The 25,104-nt window shown below is 39.7% G+C and overlaps 1 protein-coding gene and 1 long non-coding RNA gene across 12 annotated transcripts in view; both read right to left on the reverse strand.

Annotated features, from left to right (window-relative positions):
• Positions 1 to 25,104, reverse strand: part of DMD (dystrophin) — a 1,308,223-nt gene that overhangs the window by 1,232,178 nt on the left and 50,941 nt on the right. The gene's annotated exons all lie outside the window — the stretch shown is intronic.
• Positions 543 to 18,304, reverse strand: LOC138685631 (uncharacterized). Its single transcript, XR_011324954.1, has 4 exons — positions 17,862 to 18,304; positions 6,588 to 6,737; positions 4,455 to 4,536; positions 543 to 682 (listed from the first exon to the last, which is right to left on the reverse strand). It is a non-coding gene; the product is annotated as an uncharacterized lncRNA (long non-coding RNA).

The raw sequence follows: 25,104 nt of genomic DNA on the forward strand, positions 1-25,104 counted from the left end.
TTGTGTCCTTCTGTTGTTTTTCTTTTTTTCCCCTAGTCTCTTGCTATTTCTAGAAGTGTGTATGTATTTGCTTCCCTATCTTAGCAATAGACAGTTATCCTTTTGTTTCTCAACTGCTGATAAAGGTTTTCCACACTGGGGAGTTGTAGGTGTTTCTTTTCTTTTATAGACAGAGCACTCTGAAAATATGCCCTTTGCATAGTAAGGCTTTTTGGCTCTGAAGCCACAGAATTGGACATCAGGTTGTCAAATGGTATAAAATAAACTTTATGGCAAATGTGCCAGCTCACAGAGTAGGGAACCTGCCAGAAAACTATTTCCTAATCCTTTTGGAAGGATTCTCTGAAACTAAATATTCCTTGGCCACTGAGTTTGCAGAAGGGAGAAAAGGGGTTCTAATCTTCCACTCTGAATCATTAGGTATATGAAGTTCAGGTTTTCTTGGGAAGGAAATAAAAAAAGCCCTAGTATTGTAAATAGAATATCCTCAGGATGTATTTTTGAAACACCTCCAGCAGTGTCATTTCAGGTGGTTAGAGCCACTGAAGTTAAATAAAAGGCCCACAAAAAGTGCAATTGTTCCTACCTTGGATTTAAAAAAGGTGAAATATTCAGTGTGTTTGTCAAAACAATTGAAGTCTCTTTTCTCACTCTTTCCTGTATGAAGGAGCATGATGTCACTCTGCAAAGAAAAGGAAATCCTAATAAAATCAACAAAAAAATTGTAACCTAAAGCTTCTGATGCTGGAAGAACTTCGATGGAAACCTATTTTTTTAATCCCTCTAAATTTTGGAAGATTAGAAAGAAAATGACAAGAAAGAAGTGTTTATTCCAGCAAAGCATGTAACATCACACATCCAGCATTCTTTTTGTTACAACAGAGTACTTGCATGAAAAGAAACCAATATCTTCATATCTGGTTAGGAGAAAGAAATATTATTAAAAACCTATTTTTCCCTAACAAATATGCTGATCCTTTGGGCAAAACTAGCTAGAAATTCAAACCTTAAGTCAAGAATTCAACAGACATATTAAAATCAAGTCCTCAAAGCACACTTTTTATGGATAAAGGAATTTTGACAGTCTACAGTTTGAAATAGAATTAAATTTCTTCTCTCTCAACCCCATCTTGTCAGCTCTCCTTCCATTTTTATAATGCATTAGAAGTAGTTCTCAGGAAGATTGAGACTTTGTAACAATTCTCTTAAGTTTACTTGGAAGATTCCTTTATTATCTTACTAAATAATAATCTTGAACATGACATCTTAATTTAGAAAGTAGCAACGTCAAAATATTCTGGAAGTCTAAAAATCTGTAAACAAAAAATGCATTTCTTCTTATTCGTCATTGTTTCCATTCATCACATTTACTCCTGAATTTGATGCCAACCCTTTTTACCATCTTAAATTCCAACACTGTCACTAAAATCCTTTGATTCAGAATCTTAGAAATGAACACTCATCATGAGCTAGCCAAATTAACTGATTTATGTAACACATCAAAAATGGCAAAAATATAAAGAAAAGCACTGGAATATCCTTATTTTCCATCAATGAATACTAAATAAGAAAGACAAAGAAACTGAACAAAAATAAAAATTGGCAACAGTTAAGGCCTGGCATTTCAAAAAAAACCCCAATGTGATAACTCCACCTTAGTACAAGAAATATTATTTCTGCACTTATATGAAAAGAAGTTAAGGAAGACAGAAATAGCAAATTAATGAGAAGAAATTAGACATGAAGACCGAAATAGTCACAGGCACTGAGTAACAAAACCATTTGTTTTTTTCTGATAACGTTCTGCTTCAGACACCAGCCCCCTGAGCAGGTGTTACGACATTTCCCAACTTCAAGGCTGGATTTCACACAGGGCACTGGTTCAACAGTACTAACTGGGGGCCATATAAGCCTGCACTTACGCTGCCTTGTGACAAGTGTATAGAGAGGCTGGACAAGAGAAGTATAAGAGGAATCTTCCATTCCTGACATTCTCAAATAATGCTATTCCCTCACCCTTGAAAAGGAGGGGTGATAGTCTCCAGTTTTGATCAATAAGTGCAAAACCTTCCACCTGCACCTTGATATGACAGGGCTGAAAGCACTAGTGTAAGAACAAAACCCCAGTGCTCTACATGATTTCAAACAAAAAGACACTGCCTGTCCTAAAAAAAAAATGTTATGACTACACGTATAGCATGTAGGAGAGATGCAGCAAAAACTAGGGGAAGGTGGAAGCATACTAATCATTAGTACTAACGATGACTATCGGTCTGAACACAACTCCAACATGTTTTCTATAAATATCATGATTAAGTCTGACGGGTGGACAAAAAGGGAATTACAAAGTCAGGAGCTACAGCAACATTTAAGACTGCTCCTCTAGAGGACAGCGGTAAATGGAGGGTTCTGCTGTTTGGCTGTGCCCAGTGAGATGCTGACAGCTACAAATGGGGTGACATAAGGTGTGAGGGAAAACAGACCTTCCAGGAAATATAGGAATACATTGTCCAGCTTAGATAAAGAAAGGAAGTAATCCAGTTGTCAGAAACACAGATGTTATCAGTGATGAAACTGAAAGATACCCAATGACATATCATAAATTATAGAACTGGGTTTTGTTTTGGGTTGTTTGGGGGCTTATTGGTTTTTTTTGTTTGCTTGGTTTTTGGTTTTTTTTTCATTAACACATTGCTAAATACTTACTTTGAGAGGTCCTTTGATATAAAGATCAATATACATGAGAATCTACGAATGCAATCATGGGTAATTAGTAAATAGCGTTTGAGAAAAATTTAAAAAGCTTGTATAACACAGGGGAGTGAAAAGCAGGGTTTATAATGGAACAGTGAGTTTCAACTTTGCAAAAGCCCAGATCCTAAAAATGTCTTCTCAGGAGTACATGCTTGCAAATACCCAGAGCTTTCTGCTTGGTACGTGCTTCTTCCCCAAACTGTAACCAATGAGTTTTAAAAGTGATGCTAATCTTTCTGAGTCATTTTATTCCTACTAACAGGTGGGAACAGCAACCCAAAACGCCTCCTAGAATGGACAAAGCATGAAGTGTCCAATGTTAAGAAAAGCACAGTCACAGACCCTTAAAGCCAAATAAAAGAATTAAGAAAACAGTCCCTAAAATTTTAGGATAGACATGAAAATAAAAGGAGTAAAAAGGCTCATCATATTTCATATGCCCCTTTCAAAAATGTTTATTTTTTATTAAGAGATGCATTAAGTCATCATCAGTATTCAAAACATTAGGGTTAACAGATTTCTCTGTTATTCTGCCATATACAATTACTAAACAAAGAAGTACAGTCTATGCTGAAGCCTACTACCTCCTTACGGCATCAAAAGAAGTTCCCTTTCCCTATTTGACAGCTGCTGCTAAGCTAAATCTGCGCTTCTGTAGATCCTGAGTTATATACTGTAATCCCAAAGTCAACATTTTTCCTTACAAATTCAGCAGCTGGAAAATCAATTTATCAATCAACTATTAAACCCCTGTTACTTCACATATGTATTTTGAAGAGCTATTTAAGAGGTGAGCCAAAAACGTGTTACTGCTAAATATTTCCCTGGACATTTTATATTTCAAAGTACCTATTACATTATAAGGAATATATAATCTGCTTGCAGTTTTTCAGATTCAGAAACCTTGCCTGTGTTTCAAATAGCTGCATGGAGATTGTTTACTCCCCTCTACCCACTTTTTAGGCCACAAGTATGATGACCTGAAAGCTACCAAGCACTGTTGTCCTGAGCCAGGTGAATTCCCAGCCACCTGCAATGACTGCAATTAATTCTAGTGACATGAACAAAAGTGATTTTAATTATCACACAGAAAGTAAATACAGGACCAAATGCCTGTGAAGCACATAAAACAAGCTGCTAGAGACTTCAACCCATGTTAATGTGTTCTTCTGTTAGGAATACACTGCACAGGTAATAAATACAGCGCACTACTGAAAAGGTACAGAGGGCTAAATTAAAAGACAAACTTGAGCTCAAGATAAATCTGACCAAGATTACAAATACCGCACAAGACTTGGAGATCAAGTAGTAAGAAGAAGCATCAGAGATCTGACAAAATTGGGGAAGGAAAACACCAACTTCAGATCCTTACTAGCTGCAGTAAATCTTATTCTAATAGACTTCTTCATCTTGTTTCATAAAATTCATGGTGATTTAATCCATTCTCCACGCTGCCTCATTCTGCCTACGCAATGGTGCGGTGATTTACACTACACTTTCAACTGCAAGTACAAAACCTGTGAAAACCTTGTCCATCCCAATATAATCCAAATGAACATTTCCTCCACTGCTACTGAGGAACTACTAAGGAAAAATGCCCAAGGCAATGTCACAGCGCCTTTTTAATACATCTGACATTTTGGTAATTCAACATGATAACGAACAATAATTAGCTTGTAAGCAAGTCCCATACTCCTCACCTCTCAGGCTGATAGAGCAATGCTCTCCTGTCAGCAACGGTTTCTGTCCGGGAGCCCCATCCACATATTTGCCAGATTTCACCTGAAGACATTTCCATAGAGATTGATTTACTCATTTATTTTTAAAGCAGTACCTTCAGTGACCAGGATCTATCACAACATTATGTGCAACTGCAGGGTAACACTAAGTCTGGAAAGCTTAATACAATCACAATATATCCTTCGCTGAAAACACCAGTCTGGAAAACTTGGGTGAATTAATGTTGAGGAGGCAACCCAGAGGCTTTGACTGTAAGGAAAGCAGACCACTAACTGTATATTGTTTTAACACAGCAGTCAGTCTTCCATTCTTTTCTTATAAGACTTTAGTCAGCAACCCTCAGAAAAAAGTTTTGATAGATTTGGTTAGCATGTAAAATAGAGGTAGAAGATTAGAGACATTCGTTTACTAAGCAAAACTAAGTTATGGGCAAGAAGAGAAAAGACCATGGCACCCAAAGGATAGCCCCTGCTGAATTCTGAGATGCAGCATGAACACAAAGTATTTCAGCAACATGGAGAAATAAATACATGATGGAACATGATGATGTATACACAACCATGTACCTCAGTTCCAAGTACTTCAGTCCACAAAGGACCACGTACAGAAAAAGATTAGTCTGAACTGTACTTACAGATAAGACCCCCAGATCTTTCCACAATTTCATTTTGATTTCATAGCACTCTCTCTAAGAAAATGACCTCTCTCTCTCTCTGTGCTTCAGCTAGACTGCTGGTAACAGAGGCTGTACAAACAGCCGCCTACCTCTCAAGGAGATTGTGGGGAAACAACTATTTATTAGTATTTGTCAGGGGATTTGAGACCCCATAGTAATAAATACCATAGAAGATCAAAACATTAACAGTCATTCCAAATTACTTCAGAAAAGCTGCCAGGGGAAAAAATAGGTAGATATCTATTCCACTTAGCATTAATATAGTTTGCAACTTTGTGCATAAAGATATACCTTCCAAAGACTAGCAAGGAGTAGGCACTGTGAAATTTCTGCAGTTATGAACTGAAACTGCTTAAGAAGTTATTCTGTTATTTTGAGATCACTCACTCACATTAATATATGCAAAGAATTGGACAGTTGTTTCCATTTATATTATAGCCAGCAGCAAACTCAATATGACAAACAAACAAAACCAAAGAATTCAAAACTCCCTGAATTTCATGATCACCATTATTTATAATTCACTAGCCATATTCTGAGAAGTGCTATAGGCAGGTAGTTACATCTTAAGTACTTTAACCGCAATAAAATAGTTGATTCTTGCCAAACTGGCAAAGTGGTGGTGTGCCACACAGGTGGCAAAGAAAGTCTAATAAAAAATAATAAAAATAAAATTAAAAAACCCAGCAGCAACGGTACTCAACTGCATCCATATATTATACCCAGTTACTATCCACCAGAGAGGTAAAATAGGCTAAGTGACACAAGCACTTACTGCATTCCCAGACAGCAGTCCCTTTGCTCTGCGATTAATAACTTTGATATTTATGATGGGTATCCTATTGTTCTGCCCATCCTTACATTAACAACTCTATAAAACAGGTCCTGGAACGCCAGCTGGGAACATTTTTATTTTTGCTTACGAGTCTCCTGCAGAAGGAGACCAGCCTTGCTGCAGCCTGTCCCTGATGGTAAGGCTCCAGGACTGGATGAAGTGGTAGCACCAGAGGAGCAGGTACCTGCTCCTTAGACTGATGTTATGTGGGTGCCACTTGTGTTTAATGGAGAGCCAGAGGAGCAACTCCTGCCATATTTCATTTCTACTGACTTCAGTGAATTTTCAAAAAGGACTAAATCTAGACTTAGTCTGCAGCTGCATCTTAAGACTCCAGTACTAAGACAGAAAAGATGACAAATAACCCCCCTGCCCTATCTGTTGATGTGACACCACAAGCTTAAGGGGGTTTTATTGCAGATCAAACCCACAGATCTTCAGTTGATGCCCAGCTTATATAACTGATGTCCTTCAAAATACGTATTTTTCAAAACCTCTCTAGAGACAGACAATCTCAAACCATCGGGGAGAGGAGGGAGGAGGGGGGGACAGGTTATGGGGAGACAAGTATAGCCACACTACCTGGACTGAATTGGAGGTTATTGCATTCCTTAAGTTATGTGAAGTGGCTGGCGAACAAAGCAACCTGCAGCACCATCCACTCAAACATCCTCTCCCTGCCTTTGGCATTTCCATCGGTTTTAAGGCTTGCTGCACAGCGTATTACATGGTCTAAATAAATATTAGGACAGTTTGATGAAAGGAAAAGAAATCTCTTGCATATGGTATAGTTAGAAGCATGGTTACTCACAAGATTTCAGGTAAGACAAGGTATAATAAAATAAGCAATAGAGAATAACAAGGGGAAAGAAGTAGATGGTCAGCTTTAAATTTTCATCTTCAGCAATTCATCCATTCATTCTAACTACCTCTTTAGTTAAACATAATCTGTTCAATGCTCTAACAGTATCTAATCAAAGTGGCTTTGCCTTATTATTATCAAAGCAGGGAAGAAATAAGGAAGAAGAAGAAGAATGATGGGGCAGTCAGGGCAGATTATTTACTCCTGTAGATAAACTTGGAACCCAGGTAAGACAATAAATTTCAAACGGACCAGAAATAAGCAGAAGGAAGAGGCTGGAAAGCTTTCTCCTGCTAACGGAAGAAAATTAGCAGGAGCCCCTGTGGGCAGGGGTCCGTTTTGGGGAGCTGTGGATGAGGCAGCCCATGCCCCATGGGACTGGCACCGCTGGCTGCAGGGGGTTACTTCAGCACAGCATGGTTTGGCCGTGCCAGAAATGCAGACGTTGCCTGTGCACAATGGCAAGGGGCACCCTCCCCAAGCCCTGCGCTGCTGCTTCTGCTACGAGGGCAGGAGCTGTAAAAAAGGGATGAGTCACTTATACAGGGCACATAAAATAAATCACATGCTACTGCATAAAGGCAGGAGTGTGAGTGGATATGAGAATGCAGTTATTTCAGGCTACCACCAACCTGGATTGATTTAGAAGCAATAACTCAGAGGTTAAAAAAATAAAATACAATACAATTTATGACTAGTCCCTTAAATGAGAACAGCTAGACAAATACACACATACAAAGAATGAAATTTATTAAGTAGTTAAATTACATTAATTTCTATTAAGTACAGTACCTTTTTTTTTTTTAAATATACAAAGTGCTTTTGGGATTCAAGCCTCCAAAACCTTTTGCCCTTTCAGAGTCTCTGTCCAGTTCAGCAGCACAGCTGCTCAAAGTTTGCTGATTTTCCTTCTTATCAAAACAGAAAACAGAACATGATTATTTTTATTTTCTCTTTCTTCTTCCCTCCTAATCCTTCTCTTTCGCTATCTCTACTGAAAAAAAAAGAAAGAAAAAAAAAACCTGCTACTGCTTTTTACCAATATGCAAAAACGTTCTTTTTTTAAAGACTTGCAGTGTTAGGTTTACGGTTGGACTCTGATCTTAAAGGTCTTTTCCAACCAAAATGATTCTATGGTTAAGTTCTTTGAATACTTTGCTAAATCATGACCAGAGGACCCTCAAACGAGGAAACTTTGTCTCTTAAACCATGAAGCCTCTTTTTCCATGAAACAAGAATGTCAAGGTTCACTTAATGCAAATCAATACACAGATATTAGTAGTACCAATGTTTTTTCCCATAATATATTCAATTACTCTTATTACCCAATGCATGTTTCCCTCTCCAAATGAATTTATAATTAAACTTGCTGTATCACGTCACTCCATCTGAGAACACATAACTATATTCTTAGATAACCCTTTCTGATACCTATGGTTAGGTGGGCTGAAACCACGACACTCCATGTCTCTGGTCTTCTGTGTTTCCACCTTTCATCCCTCAGTACCATGTTATGCCAATCAGCTTTCTCCAGCCACCTCGCCGCTGGGTCTTGTCCCAGTGCTCCCTTCTCTGTGCCCTCCCCAGGGGAGTGCAGAGATGCCACCTGGCACAGCAGCAAGTACCTCTGAATCCAGGGATAGGCAGTAACTGCTGTCTGCAGGCTCCCATAGGGCAGGAAACCTCCTCAAGAAGAAGGATGGGTCTCGCAGGTAGCACACGCTTCTCTGGTGTCTCTTAGCGCACACTCTGCAACATCTAATAAAATGGCCCTGCTCCCTTTCAGTAGTTTCACCTGTTAAGGAGTGTGAAGAAATGCAATTCAAAAGCCGTTACGTGTTTTTCATGGCATCAACAGGTAATGTGGTGATGTAATGTGAACGTTGACAGAGTTATTTTCAGTATTTCTTCTGTGTTACAACTAATGAATTGCATATTTACCTATAAAATAGGTAACACATCGTTGCCGTTACCTGGGGACTTTTTTGGTCCAATTTTATTGTACAGTTCACCAACTGAAGGATTAAAGAATACGTTGGAGTAGAATAGCAAGTCATGAATAAAACAGGATTTTACAAGAAGTTTTTTATTGGAAGGGGTTTTTTATTTTTATTTTTTTAATCTGAAATGCTGTGAGGGGTTGTTACGAGGGCTTTCTGCAGCCTCTGGAGTTAACTCCTTTTGTTCTATATACATATACAAATCAAAAATATCTTTTCATAAAAAAAAAGTCCATATGAAAGTACTCTGGTGAATGAAATAAAGTGCTTCAGTTGAAATGCAAATTTTTTTATCTAATCACCTCCACATAACCTTATACATGTGCTGCTGTTAAAAGGAAAACCTAGCTGGAGCACTACAATTCAGCCCAGAGAAACTGTATCAGCAGAAACACAATTCTGGAGAACATAAATTTACAGCTAAAGTTAATGACCTTCCTAGGATATATCAAGAAACCAACATAAAGAAGGCAGCAATATATTTTCTGCTATTCTTGGTAGTTTAAGTGTTTAAATCAATTCTTCACTTATTGGTAGGTATTTCTCCTCCAAAACACTACACAAAAAGAGAAAATTAACCATATACATAAGGGTTTAACTAATTGACTTCAAAAAAAAAAGCAGTCCCTCTAGACTATCTGGCAGATAAGTGTTGAGAGAAATATATTACTTAAGACAATTAGTGAAAGGTTCAAAAGTTCATTCCTGCATGAAAACTGCATTTAGTAGCCTCCAAATCTTTTCTTTTCCATCAAAACTGGAAGGTTTCAAAATCTACCCCTTAGTGATTTCCCGTAAAGATGCTAAGGCTGCACCTCAGCTCGGCAGAGCTGAGCATGTTCCCCCTCCACCACGTCCCTGCCTGTGTGCTGGGGGAAGGCGAAAACCCCTCGCAAACACCCCCCAGCTCCTGCTTGCAAGTCTGCCATGGCCTCTGTCCCCGTGGAGGGGACCGTGGACCTTGGGGCAACAGTGGCTGTTGACAGACCTCAGGGGTCCCAGCACCTCAAGGGTCCCCAGAGGATCGGGGTGCCCTGACCAAGAGTGGCCCCTGGTGCTCAGCTGCCCTAGAGGGAAGCCTCAGCCACCTCCTCTCTGCTGTCCAAAACATCATAGCTAAAATGAGAAGCAATAGTATTTTAATCCTTCCTTTCCCCAGGATCCACAAAGAAATAGGTGGGAAAATAGGGTGGTAAACACAGGAAATATGGCTGAAACCATGACCTGACCACAGTGCAGCCTGGGTGCTATTTTAGTCAATCCTTGCACACATTTCTGTGCCTGCATGAACACCCTTCCCCCAGCAATGAATTCCATCACCTACTAGTTTCAATAAAGATAGTGGAAACAGATAGCACTCTGAGCAGAAGACCGGTTACATTTACAGGTTTTCAGATAAGAATAGTCATATATACACATTTATTATTGCATAGGGTTGCACTCAGTAGTCACATTAAAAAGTATACCAGCAAGATAAAGGGCATGATGATAATTCTTATTTTAAGAGTTCCAGAAAAACATGGGATGGAGTGCTTAAAAAGTGCTTTTGCAAATGAAGGCACGAAGACAGATTCCATAAAACACCACAAAGGCATTCAAGACACTTAATACTTCAGAGGTCTGAGCATTAGCTTCCATTTCAAAGTGAAAGTTTTGCAAGTAATCTCTTAGCAACATTTGTAAATCCCATTGGGCATCTTCCCAAATTCCTTGTAAAATTTTGAACAAGTGTGCTTATAGCCAGGAACTTTTGTTTGAGCAAAGTATTTCTGGCACCTAAAAAAGGCACTTTGCTGAGTGGAATCTACAGCAGCATCTAGAATCTACTTCTCATTGATTTCTTTAAGTGCTTAAGCATAGCTTTAAAGTTTCAGTGGTATTGTTTTCCTTTTATTGCCCATGGATGCAAAACCAGGACCTTTAAAGATGATCCATGCAGACTATAGCAGCAGTTCTGTATTTTATTAAGTACATGAATCAAAGTACATTGAAAATATATAGATATACCTTTACGCTTCATTTCATGATGTTTTGCACTTGTTATTCAAGGAACACACAAATTACATGAGTAAAAAGATAGATAGCACAAATATCCCTGTACTAAAGCGCTTACAAACATGAATTCTCCATGGAAATCCACATACATAAAGTTTTCAATATAAGCCAAACTTGCAGTGATGATGCTGAAAAGACAGAAAGTTACACTCAGACATGACACTTGGGGGGGGGAGTAAAAATATAATAATAAATGCCTGTATGACTTTTGGGGAGAAAAAGGAAGAAAGGAAGCATACTAAGCATTTCTCAAGACTGTTCTCAATAGCACACAATTAAAACAAGTTGTCCCCATGGCTGCCCTTTCCATGGTTTGCTTTATGTATCACAGAGCACTCGGAGAAAGTGAACTCGAGTCAACTGGACAAAAATAGATAGGGCATCTTCCAAGAGCATGCCAAATGCTCTCCATTTCCAATTAGGTGTGTTCAGTGCAGCCTAGAGCTATTCCAAAGGAAAGCCCCTCAACGTGTTGTCCTACAGCACAGACTTGGGGTCCTCAGCACCTGGCGTCTTGCCCTACAGATCTGCTCCTACTGGGCTGCCCTTTGTGCTAAGGTAGGCATTGCCTAACATCACTGTCATGGCAAGGAAAGAAGGTAGTTTGCACATTTTAATGGGAAATCCATTGTTAAAATCCTCTAAACTTCATAAGCAATCTGTAACAAGCGTTTCACGAGGAAAGGAACTGTTCTGTCCATACCTCCAAAGGAAGTTAAAATGTTGGCTTCAGCAGTCCATTAATAGAGACGATTGCAGATGTCTATCTTTCCTGCTAAAATTAAAATGCTTTATGCTTACTCCTAGTTCTATTATTTTCCATGTTAAACGTTGTCTCTCTAATCCTGAATTGTTCTATCTCTCGGTATCCTAATAGTAGCTCACATATTCTCTGCTACACATTTTCTCCTCAAGGTCCAGGATTTTCTTATCTGGCGCTTAAAACTGTTTAACCAATTTAACTACTTTTCATAGTAGCAGCACATCAATAAACTGAAGAATATTGTTTTTCAGGTTCCTACTGAGAAGATAAAACTCAGCAGTCTCCTAATGCAGCAGAGATAAAATACGCAGTATCATTCAGGTCAGAATGCTGCAGAGAAAAATTGTTTTTGATGCCCTTCACAAACTCCAAGAAGTTACTGCCCAAGGCCTCACACTCACCTGCATGGTCACTGTTAGCAAGGGCACGGTCAGAAGACCGTCGGTCATCAGGAGGCAGCGTCTGCTAGGAAGCCTGCAGTCAATATTGGAAAAGTTGAGTACTTTGGACTTTCTGCAGACTGCCTGACAGGGTATCATCGTGGTTATCCAGATTATAGGCCTACGTGACTCAGGGAAGTCACAAAGACAAGGACTCATTTTAGCCATAATGGCAAGATAGCTTAGCTCAGAATGAAGGTCTAAATATGGGGGGGGGGGGGGGGGTGGAAAAAGTCTACTTAGATACTAATTCAACCCAGGAATTCAACACATAAAAATCACTTATGAAAAACTGTCGGGGGGGAGGGAGAAAAGTGAAAGGCCAGGAAGTTGTTGGGTGGATGATGTTTATATCCAGCTCCCCTGAGAAGCTCAGGCAATTTTAATAGCAGCCAGGCATTTCAGAAACAGCCATTTGAAAAGGAAGAAGCCTATAAACTTAGCCTGAATTTATAGCAGACTCCTGGACTAAGATGATTTCATTTAACCAAGTCTATGGAACAGCCTCTTACAGGTCTACCTTGTCAGTTATCTTAAGTTTGAAAGACAACTGTAAATATATTGCAAAGAGTAACATTGCCATAAATCCTGGCTGATATTATATATCTAGGCATCCACAACCCCAGCCTACTAGCCAAACACCATTTGTATCCTAACGTTTTTGGTATAAAGATGTGAAAAGTATCTTTTTTTCTGCCAGAGCTTATCCATTAGGGTTTCCGTGATGTTAATTGCTGAAGCCGCCACGCTGCTCATGAAATAGAAACTGCTGTTTTCTAGAGGCTACCTCTTTCCCCAATAATGTAGAACTACTAAGAGACTGACAAAGCAAACTCCAGGGCGAGTGAAAATGAAGTGGATGGATGGGAGACTCAGCAAGTCATCATGAAAATCTAAACTTAACAGTAGAAAAATATAATTTGAGAACTTACAGGGGTTGAAGCTTCATAAAAGGGAAGAATATAATCCTTCGATTTTTCTTTATTTAATAGAAAGCTCTCAAAATGTGGTTGGTTTGTTGTTGCAGTGTTGGGTTTGGTGTTTGGGGTTTTGGGTTGGTTTTTTTTTGGTTGGTTGGTTGGTTGTTTTTAAACTCCAATTTACTACCTTTCAGTTGTTATTCCCATAAGATTGAGACCTTAAGAAATCAATATGCTTTACCTAATGGATCAGAAGGAATGAAGGCATTCTAGTCAAACAGAAACACAATTAAATAAAATAAAGCATGCATAATTAATAATAAATTTGTTTCAGGGTTTTATAATCATTTTTTATGTGGAAATAAAAGCTGTATAACAGGAATAATTTTCAGACATGCAAAATAATGAAAACAGCAAGGAGGAAAAATGAGAAATAATTTACTTAATATTATTGTTTATCAAGCTAATAACACTTATCTCTCTGGGGCACAATGAAGATGACTTAATGTTTATATAACTCACAGAAGCTGAAAGGTGCTATTTAAAGTAGCAGGTATTAAAATATATGTGTAGCTAATTCTTATTTTAATTTTCCATTTGCATGGTAATTTTTTTTACCACTCTTGTATTCAAAAATCATCACAAAAATTTTGAATTTGAATTAAAGGAAAATCATTTTGTTCGAAAGATGACTGCTGGCTATGCTCAGTTTGAATTGCCATACAGCTAAACTGACCTATTCCACAAAAAGATGCCGAATAAGAAGCTAAGACATTTCTTTCTTGCTTGCTTACATAGACTACAGCCATGCCGTACAGGTGTTCACTACTTCATTCTGCTTCCAGGTTTTGGGTTTTCGTTTTTTCTTTTATATATACATAAACTCCTGTGGAAGGGGTTGTGCCCTGAGGCGCTAAGAGAACTGCCTGGTAGCATAACCAAAATAATCTGTAACAGACTTTGGGGAACTATTTTGGAGGCGGTAGGAGGAAAGCCAGCAGTTCCAGCTGCATGGACTATTCGCCCCAGAAAGCACACGCTCTGTCCATCTTCCAATCCTTAGCACCAGGGAAGCCTGCAGAAGTCCTTGCCTTGCAAAACTGCATTTATGTAATCTCACACTGACACTCTTCTAACTGTCAGTACATCAGATAAGCAGATATATTTGGACAATGAACGAGCTGACAATATTTAATACGTTTGCATCTTATTCGTCATTTTCCAGACTATGCTGGTCTATACTGATACACACTCCTCCAGTGCCGGTGTCATCCTGGTTCAACTGCCCAGGTCCTCCAGGTAACCCAGTTCTTCATGAATGATCATGCAATTCTTCTTCCCACCAACAGTGCCTCCCTAGCTTTACACACCAGCAAACTGTGGTAGAGTTTACCTCCTAAGAAAAGTTTCTAAAACAAAAATATAACAAACAAATAAAAACCAGAAACAGCCCCTCACAGCTTCTCTCTGCTCTCACAGGTTCCCATCACACACAGCACAACGTGCTGGAAATCCTCAGCTCAAGACATCGCACTAGTTTTGGTATGAGCTGCCTTTGGAAAACTTCTTTTGCACATTGATTCACTCTCTGTTTATCTCCTTACCTTTAATTTCTCTATCAGCATTTATTTCACAGCTTTGTTTCATGATGCTGTTTTGATGAGAGCAAAAGGTCTGCAGAAGGTTGTATCACTTTCCAGCTTTCCATCCCTCCTTTAAGCAAGGAAACTACATCCGCTACTTCTGGGTCCTATTTCCAGTGTTAGGTTACCTCTGGTTCTGCCATGCAAAATTGCTCTCACATCAGTGCAGCACACATCAAGAGAGTAAAACTCGGGAAGGGTTATCTGCCACTGATGGGTACCACCGCACCTCTCCCCGGGCTGCAACAGACTGCAGAGGCTCTCTGCTCAGTCCTGTAAGCTTTGACTCTTGCAGCAACCACATTGCTAAGGAGATAGCCTAAAAACATAGCCTGCCCTTTCTTGACTTCTATTGGCATGACAATAACAAACATGTAAGACTACTGAATCGAATGGGCAGACTCTGTGAGTTATGTTGCAGGTCTGAGTCACCATCACACAACTGCATCGTCCACGATAAGCCAGATAAAGATACTCAGAATCAAGTAATGATTTGCATTATTCACCGAAACCAAATAAAATCAGAACTGCCATAGAATGAGATAACTTTTAGTTTTAGGACACCATTGTAAATCGCAAAAGGAAGATCTCACTTTAGACAACGAGTATTTCTAAATTTCCTGGCTCACAAAGTCTTTTCTATGCCAGTCAACTGTGGACTAAGAGAAGAGGGTACCTGACTCATTTATCTTTATTTCTATAAACATAAAGTTCTAATTTTTTGAAAGATCTAAGAGTTAGCCAGACAGTGAGGTATATATTTCATTATTAAAACTGATTTGCCTCACATTACCCATGAGAGCTAAGGGGAATTTAAGCTCCTACCTTGCAAAATAAAGCATCCCCATCACAGAAGTTGCTTTTCTTTTATTTACAACAGTGAAGTATTAAGGCTTGCAAAAAGAACTCTGCCCATTTTACTTTTCATCACAGTTTACAAAATTAAATCACATTTTACAGTCTGGACACAGCAGTCCAGGACTGGGAAAAGGCAGGATATTAAATCTGCCAGGTCAGCCCAGGACTAATGGTAGTTCAGTAGGTCCATTCAGAAAACAGGGGATTGGAAATACGTATCACCAAAGGAGAAATCCTGAGGAAGCAGAAGTCAAGATACTCCCATGGTGCTAGTTTGGGAATATGTGTATAAGTACAGGAAAAAATTGTCTACAAACCAGCTAAACATTTTTTTCCTTTCCTAGTGAATCAATTGACATAAACACAGAATTTCTGACCTGAAAGACAATCAAAAGTGGATTAAAAAAAAAAAAAAAAAAGGCTTTTCCTTCTATGCAAACTAACATCTCCAGACACAGGCTGAGTAATCAGCAATGCACATGGATGCCTAACAATGGCAGATAGGACTTTTATTCTTTTTCTTCCCAGCACAAGTTAGTCTAGTTAGCTTTCTGCAGAGAATAAGCCTGCAGAAATCACAACAGTCTAAGAGAACTCTTGGGGGTCAAACAGACAATGTTTGCATTAGAAGCAAAATAACTCAAAGTACAATCAAAATTACAAAGAAAGCTGCAGAAAGTACAAATATGTCCTGCAGTTTAAAAATGCCTTTTAACAGAGAATCAAAATGGATAAAAGAGAGGATGTGTTATTCTCTCTTCTGTCTCTTTGAGAATATAATAAAAAAAGTCAAGTACAAAAAACCCATTGGGAAACTCTGCACATTCAAAATTATTCTACTTCAAGTCACAATGTGTACTACAGAGGTGCTTAGCTTGATAAAGGTGAAATCTTGTCTCTAAAACTCTGCATGTTCTTCAGACCCAATCTTATTTTAAAGTAATAGACTGAAACTTAATCTCTGGATTCAGTCATGTAGAAAATAAGTTTGGACTACTAAAATTAGCAGCAAGTCTTCCCAGAGCTTAATGTTTTAAAGTATTTTAACAAAAGTTTTTCATATTGCATTTCAATGGAGTGAGAGCTCAATATTGTCCAATGTTGTTTTCTAATAAAAACCTGAAAGTCCATTCTTATCCATAAAAGAGTAAGTAAAAGGTCCACATGTTTTAATGCATTGTCCTAGACAACAGAAAGAATAATATGTAGCTTTTCCTTTCCTTTAGCCATAATACAACGAATGATATGAGTGAATTACTGTCGCTGAATGGGACACCAGAAAAAGCAAATAATATTACCTAATAATCATGTTTTTTCCTTCTCCCAAAAGAAATAAAAATAATTAAAAAAAAAAAATCAGTGCTTGTACCTCAGTTTTTTTCTGAGGAAAGTTGTTCTTCCCAGCTGCTTATAAAGGAGTTATGAGATCAGCCTAAAGATAATATAAAGCAACAATGTAAATTAAATATTCAAAGCATAACAATTGAGCTTAAAAACTTATCACTCATCCTTGCATTAAGAAAAATAAGTGAAAAATCAGATGGCAATTTAGTCCTTCTCCAGAAGGACACTATTTGTCAAGCTTGAAAAAGCTAATGAACATTTCCTCTCTAAAATATAATCTTTTTACATGTCTGTGTATTTAAAAAAGGAAAGTAGAATTTATAGAATGAAGGTATTATCAGCACCAAAACAAAGGAAATACTGGAAATCTGGAAGGCATTTTTTGGGTGAACTTCCAGAGGGGCCTGTGCAGGAGCAGAAGTACCCCTCTGACTGTGCCTAACCTTGCATGGGGGCCTGAGCAGAGCTCACTTCCAGCCATACAGCTCCTCCTTGAGCGTTGTTTTATGAAGCAGATGGAAGGCTGAAGCCTAATGAAACACAAACACATTGCCCAGCACCTATGTGAACAAACCTTGCAATCAGATTTCCAAAAGCCACGGGAAATTGAGTCTAAGTAAAAATTCCAGGACTAAATCAATTATTTTTAAAACAATACTGCCTCTTTGGAGAAGACCAGAACACAGTTTTATGTCAAAGAATGAAACAAATCAAGTCATTCAGCATAAACCACTGACCAGGAGAAAAACAATTATTTATGCTCTATTATATACTACGTGGTAAATCTTTTGCATTATTTATACTACCTGCATTCATTATACCAGGAATTGCTTGCAATCTTCAATATCACCGAAAGGTGGCATTTGTAATATCAGAGAGTAGCACAATTTCATCATAAGCTTTGAGTAATCAAAAGCTTCTTACACAGATTTATTTTAATTAATTTTTACTGCTTGTGTACTGAAACTGACCTGGCCAAGTTGTCTAACCACACACAGCAGGTGACAGATAAACGGACACAGACCATAACCGTACATCCTTAGGGAGCCTCAAAGACAAAAGAGTATATGAATCAAATACAGAAAAGGAAATACACAAAATAATAATACTAGATTAAGAAAAAGGTCATAAAACTACCAGGCAGGCAATAAGTAGCTAGGAATAGTAACCAATAACTGGTTCAATATATGAAAAAACAGTTTAAGAAAGAAAAATAAGTCGCATAGTAATTTCACTTTGCAATTTCAGAAAGGCTATCTTTTTTAGTCCCGCACTACATTCGAATACATCATTTCCTTAAAGACTAATTAAATAAATAAATAAATAAAACAACCCTAACTGAAAGGTATAGAATATGATTTTAAAAGCACTTCCACCATTTTTTTCCTCTGGTAAAGGAATACAATTTTTTTTTTTTTTTTTTTTGAGCTCAGGCTAACGGAGTATAGTAAACAAAGGTAACAATATCTATAAGCCTAATTTAATTCCCCATTAAATTTTTATTGTGGTTTTGTTTATTACACAATTTTATGTCACTGCAAGCAAGACCTGCTGTGAATGAGTGGAAGAGAAAAAAAAAAATAGAGAAGAAAACAGTTCCAGGACTTAATGTACACAGAATCCTGCGAACACGCTACCTTTTACACCAACACCCTCCAGAAAGAAGTAACTCAGTGCTATCTCTGCGATACAGGAAGCAAGCACACATGTTCAGTGACTTCCCCAAAGGGACACAATAAGGCAGGGAAAGACCAAACTCGAAACCACTGTAATCTGTTTCCCAGCATTATACACAGGCCTGGAGATTACAGCACCTCTCTGCTGCATTTTCCTCTCAATCTCATTAGAAATTCTGTATATAATTTTCCCTACTCCATCTGCATATAATTTTTGAAAATTATACTACGAAGATTGAAGCTAATTATTGTCCTTCAGAATTACAGAACCTCATTGATTTCAGTAGCTGTGGGTGTCCAGAAACTTCAAATTTGTTCATCTATGGCTAGTTTTAAAAAAGTAGGAAAAATAAAACTGGTTATAGCTGTTCAGTAGACCAAGCTCATCAAAGAAGCAATTTAATTCCAGTTCAGGTGAGAGCAACACAAATGTTATATTCTTCACTTCACTGGGAGAGCTGAGGAACAGCAGAGGAACAATTCCTTTGGCCAGTGGGCTTCACGAGCAAAGATGATGCGTTTCTGGTCAGCTATTGTTTGTATTCAAATAACTTTGATTTCTAGATTATTTTGGAATCAGTACCACTAAAATATACTGTGGCAATGGTAGAGCACACAACTAGAAGAAGGAACAAGCCTAGGGGAGACCCACCCGGTGTTGATTCACATCTTTACAGCTGGAAGGTGTTCATGACCATCCCAGAGAAGCAACCTTTTAGAAATTCCATTTAAAGAAATATCTAGAACCAGCAACATGAAATCTTTCATTATGCTGCTTCCACAAACTCTTTACATGTTTTGAGCAACAACTGTAAAGACAAAGAAACAGTGGTCACGATATTTGTAATACACTTTGCATGTCTGTTTTATCTAAACAAGGCATCAAAACATCTGTTAGAGACAACTGCTTTCAAGAAATACCTACTATAGTATAGCATACAACAGATTTTGAGGTTTGACTTGTGTATATTCCACCAAAATCAAAATTATTTCCAACTGCTGTGCTGGTGGCTTGCTAGGTCCATCAGGTGAGACTTGAAATTTCACAATCAGCATTTAAACTAAGCAATCGCTGCATGTTTTGATAAAAGGTATGTAATTCTCATTCAACACAGGACATTATGAATAGCACAACACAGAGTTTTCTAGCATGGAATTAAGGCAGTGAGAAGCTGGGCTTTTTTTCTTATATCAAAAAAAGAGCTACAGAATATAATAACCCATTAAATGAAAAATAGCGCATGGCAGAAAACAACTGATCTGTAAATTTCTCAAAATACCACAGCCAGAACTCAAGGAATATAACCCAGGAGGAAAAACTTATAAATCTTTGTCCAAAGGCAAGCAAAATTCACGTTTTTCTTCATTAGTAACCACATCTCAGTTATTTTTACTTCCAAAGACTACAGCACATTGAGCTACACTTCTAATGTTATAATTTGTAAATAAGAGGGAGCAGCACTGAACGGTAATTATGATCTTGTCATAAAAATGTCACATTTGGAGTGTAAGCCTAGGTGCGAAACATTTCTGTGTGTGGCTTTAGCAAAAAGCAGGCACCAAAGCCTCTCAGGAGCAGCCAAGTGCTGGGAAAGGTGCTTATGTGCAATGCATAGTACCTGGCAAGAGATCTGGTCCATCCAGTCTGGGCTTGTTTTGCACTCAAACACAGAGTCCATGTCATTCGTCAGCCACTAGGGTCACAAATTTAACAAAAAGCAAGCATGAAGCTTACAATACTGGTGTTTAGAGGACCAGACCCTGGAAATCTCATTGCACGGCACACATCCACGCTCTGGCCCACCTTGCCCACTGCGGTGTGGCAGAGCAGAGGACAGCTTCCAAAAGCCATCCATTAGAAACGGAGCTAAAAGTTGCAATACATTTGTAGAGGTCTCAGCCAAGCCCTGTCCAGTTTGCCTTGCCCAATTTCACTTGCTGTCAGCTCGAATCCTGGACAGTCGTTCCTGCTGTGCTCTCCAGAGCTGGATGTGGTGGCTAACCAGCATGTAACCACCCTGTTTCATAGCAGTGGAGAGGTGGGTGCTTAGCCTCCACATAAGATATTCAGACCCATTTTTGGAGTTCAAAGAGGATCCAAGTAGTGGATCTGAAGTAGCCACAGCAAGTACACAAAACTGCAGCAACCTTCTTGGCGGCGCTGGCACTAGGGCTGCCCAGGAAGGACAAGGCAGCTAAGACTGTTACCTGCATCGCAGCTTCTTCTCCGGTCAGCAGCGCAGTTTCCTGCAGCTTAATTTCTGAAGCCAGCACTGGCAGCAAGCGCCGTGTGTGTTACAGCGTTTTACAGGAGCACCACGGGGCAGGAGAGCAGGCCACGGAGAGCGGTGTGGATCCGTGCCACCCAGCAGCACGGTGTGCAGTTCCCACTCGCAGACCAGGACGACCCAGACCCTTCCACTACTTGCTCTTTAAACCCAAAGCTGTGGCAGGCATGGCCAGAGCGCTTCATCCATCTGGGCTCTCCTGCAACCCACCCACAGCTGCTTCGCTGAATCCCTGCAAACAGGTAGCAAGCATTTTGCTGAGCTGCTGCTGCCAAAGCAAAGATACAGGGAAGCAGCCAAGTAAGCCAGGCTGGCAGGGGGGACTGCATGAGAGAAAGTTTCTGCTAGGACAGAAACCATGATCTGGTTGGGAGGAGGAAAGACACAAGATGACAGTGAAACAGATGATGAAATAAAGGGAATGAAAAAAAATATGCAAGGAAAGAAAAAGAAGCCTATGAAATAGAAGCTACCCTTAGTGGAAAATTTAAAACTTCTCTCATCAGAGAGATATGGCTCTGACCTAGGTGAAGTGAAAGAAAAACTTCCTTTAGCCAGTTTCTAGGAAAATCTACAAATGATATCTAAAATATTAGAAAATGCATCTGTAAGGTAACACAAAAATTGGAAGCAGTATTAGTAGGAGAAATTTAACCACATCACTGCAGTGAGTCATGTGGGTCAGAAACTGAAAAAGTAAACTCCAGCTGCTTCCAGACTTCTCAAGTTCAGGATATTCTGAGTTGATATCTCATCTATAACCAGTTTCAAAAGATATGCTTCCAGTTCTACCTAGTGTGAGTTTTAACAGCTATAATTGTTTCAGTGGTATCAAACAGGAGGAACTGGAGCTCTGTGCCCAGTCAGAAAGTTATGATATCACAGGAGTAACTGAAACATGGTGGCACAATTCACATGACTGGAGAACCGCGATGGGTGGCTATAGGCTGTTTTGTAGAAGAGGAGTCGTTGCGCTCTATGTTAAGGAGAGCCTTGAATGTATGGAAGTCAACTACGGCAATTGTGGAAGCCCTATCAAATTGCCTCTGGGTCAAGATCAGAGGGGTTGTCTCTGAGGGGGATCTTACAGTAGGCATCTGCTACTGACCTCCAATCCAAGACAGTATGACCAACAAAGCAATATTTGGGCCACTTAAGCAAGCTTCAAGACAACAGAACCTGGTTCCTACGGGTGACTTCAACTACCCCGACATTCATTGAAAGAACAATACAGCAGCTCGCATGTCATCTATCAAGTTCCTGGAATATGTAGAGGACTGCTTCCTCATACACATTAGATGTGCCAGCCAGGTATGAGGCACTGCTGGACTTGCTACTCACAAAACAAGAAAACCTGCTTTGTAATATTTTGGTTAGTGATAGCCTTGACTGTGGTGATCACAGTACTGTGGAGTTTGGGATCCTGCTGAGCATGCTGAAGGTTAGTACCAAGGCAAAGATTTTAGATTTTAGAAGAGCAAACTTCATCTCGCTCAGAGGTCAGGTGGGAGGGATTCTGTGGGAAGCTTCCATGGAAGAAAAAGGAGCTAGCAAATGCTGGGAGTTTTTCAAGAATGCTCTCCTGGAAGCTCAAAACCAGTTCATTCCCTTTAAAGGTAAGGGAATCAGACAGAGAAAGAGTCCCCTTTGGCTTAAGTGTGAGCTTCTGAGTCTGCTCAAAACTCAAAGGGAAGCATATCAGAGATAGAAAAGCAGACGAATACCTGTTGCGAACTACAAGAGTGTTGCCAGAGAACAGAGCAGTGCAGAGATGCAGTTAGAAAAGCAAAAGCTCAGCTCCAATTGAAATTGGCCAGAGATGTCAAAAACTAGAAGAAAGGTTCTTCAGGTACATAAACAACAAGCAAAACCAGAAGGAAGATACTGGCCTGCTGTTAAACAGGAGAGATGAATTAGTCACCAACAGTGCTGAAAAGGCAGAGGTTCTCAACACTTTCTTCACCTCTGTCTTTACCAGCACTGCTGGGCCCCAGGCCTTGGGAACAAAAATCCAAATTGATGCAAACACAGACCCACCATCAGTGAAGGAAGAGTTGGTATGTGGACTATTACAGGAGCTTGACCCCTACCAATCAACAAGCCCTGACAATATCCACCGAAGGACGTTAAGAGAGCTGGCTAACATTATTGCAAGGCCAGTCTCCAGAATCTTTGACAAGTCATGGAGATTGGGGGATGTCCCACAAGACTGGAAGAAGGCTAATGCCACCCCCAACTACAAGAAGGGTTTAAAAGAGAATTCAGGAAAATATAGGCCCGTCAGTCTTATTTCAGTCCCTGGGACAGCTATGGAACAAATTCTCCTGTGGGCTATCACAAGTCAAATGAAGTACGTGATTGGTAACAGCCAGCACAGATTCACCAGGGGCAAATTGTGCTTGACAAACCTGATCTCCTTCTACAACAAAGTAACCTGCTCAGTTGACGTGGGGCAAGCCATGGACATCGTCTACCTGGACTTCTCCAAGGCTTTCAACACAGTTTCCCACAGCTTCATCCTAGACAAACTGATGCTTTATGGTCTAGACAAGTGGTCCATGCAGTGGGTGTGGAACTGGCTTACAGGCTGCACCCAGAGGATGATGGTAAGTATCTCCTTTTCCAACTGGTAACAGTGGGGTCCCCCAGGGATTGATACTGGGCACAAGGCTGTTTAGTATCTTCAGAAGTGATTTGGATGATGGGATCAAGTGTACCCTGATGAAGTTTGCCAAAGATACCAAACTGAGTGGGGGAAGTGGACACTTTGGAAGGGAGAGCCACCCTGCAGTAAGACTTGGGTAGGCTGGAAGAAGGGGGCTAACAAGAACTTTATGAAGTTCAGCAAGGACAAGTGTAAGGTCTTGCACCCAGGAAAACATAATCCAGGAGTGCAGGACAGGCTGGGATCTACCCAGCTGGGGAGCAGCTCTGTGGAAAGGGACCTGGGGGTCCTGGTGGACAAGCACCTCAATATGAGCGAACACTGTGCTGCTGTGGCAAAGCAAGCCAACAGGATACTGTGCTGCATCAACAAGGGCATCACCAGCAGAGATAAAGAAATCATTATCCCACTCTGCTCAGTGCTGGTCAGGCCACACCTGGAATACTGTGTTCAGTTTTGGTCCCTGCTATGCAGAAAAAGCTGTGGACAGGCTGGAGAGGGTCCAGAGAAGGGCCACAAAGGTGATCAAAGGACTGGGAAGCCAGCCATATGAGAGAACTGGCTTTGTTCAGCCTTGAGAAAAGAAGGTTTAGAGGAGACCTCATCACCATGTTCCAGTATTTAGAGGGCAGCTACAAAGAATATGGAGACTCCCTTCTCACAAGGGGTCACCTGGAAAAGACGAGGGGTAATGGGTACAAGTTACTCCTGGGGAGATTCCGACTGGACACAAGAGGACAATTTTTCACAATGAGAACAATCAGCCATTGGAATAATCTCCCCAGGGAAGTGGTGGATTCCCCAACATTGGACACTTTTAAGATTCTTGTCTAGACCGTGCTTTTGCCAAGAAGGGCTAGACCAGATGATCCTTGAGGTCTCTTCCAACCTGGTATTCTATGATCAAAGCCACCTCCATAGACAGCTGCAGGTTCTGGGTGGGTGCCTGACAGAGGGTGGCACCAAAGAGATGATTCAGTAGGCTTGGCACCAGCTTTTAGCAGTAACATAATTAAAAAAGACTGAGGGCTACTCAATATCAAAACTACACTCTCTACAAATCTCCCCCCGCCTTTTTTTGTTTTTATTAGGGTGCCATCTTCCACTTATAGCAAATTATGAATTACATGATCCCTTAAATCCCACACAGTCGTTTTTGTCAATAACACATTTTTGTTGTCAGCTGCTTATGCTGAATCTAATGTATTTGACACAGGCTGCAGTAAGAATCAGGCTGAAATTCACATTGAGTTTTGTGTAAGAAAGCCCCCCGAATAAGGTGTTAATTGGGTAAGAGCATTTCTAAATTCCTCAAAGACAATTCTGCTAAGTTGTATTCTCTGAGGAAATTTAAAATTGAACCAAATAGGTATTTTAAGTATTTTCAGAGGCAATAAGGTGTTTGCCATAATTCATATATTTTCCAGTCACTCCAACATTTCCAGCTTTGTTATGCCTCACTGCCTGCAAAGTCAGTCAGGTTCCAACTCTTGAACACCATTTATTATTAAAGCTAAAGGTTTACACATAAAGCAGACGTTTTCCCCCCTTTGCTGGACTCCTCTTAATTGGTCTGATCCAGCGT

Source organism: Haliaeetus albicilla, chromosome 6, assembly GCF_947461875.1.
Source record: "Haliaeetus albicilla chromosome 6, bHalAlb1.1, whole genome shotgun sequence".
NCBI lineage: Eukaryota > Metazoa > Chordata > Aves > Accipitriformes > Accipitridae > Haliaeetus > Haliaeetus albicilla.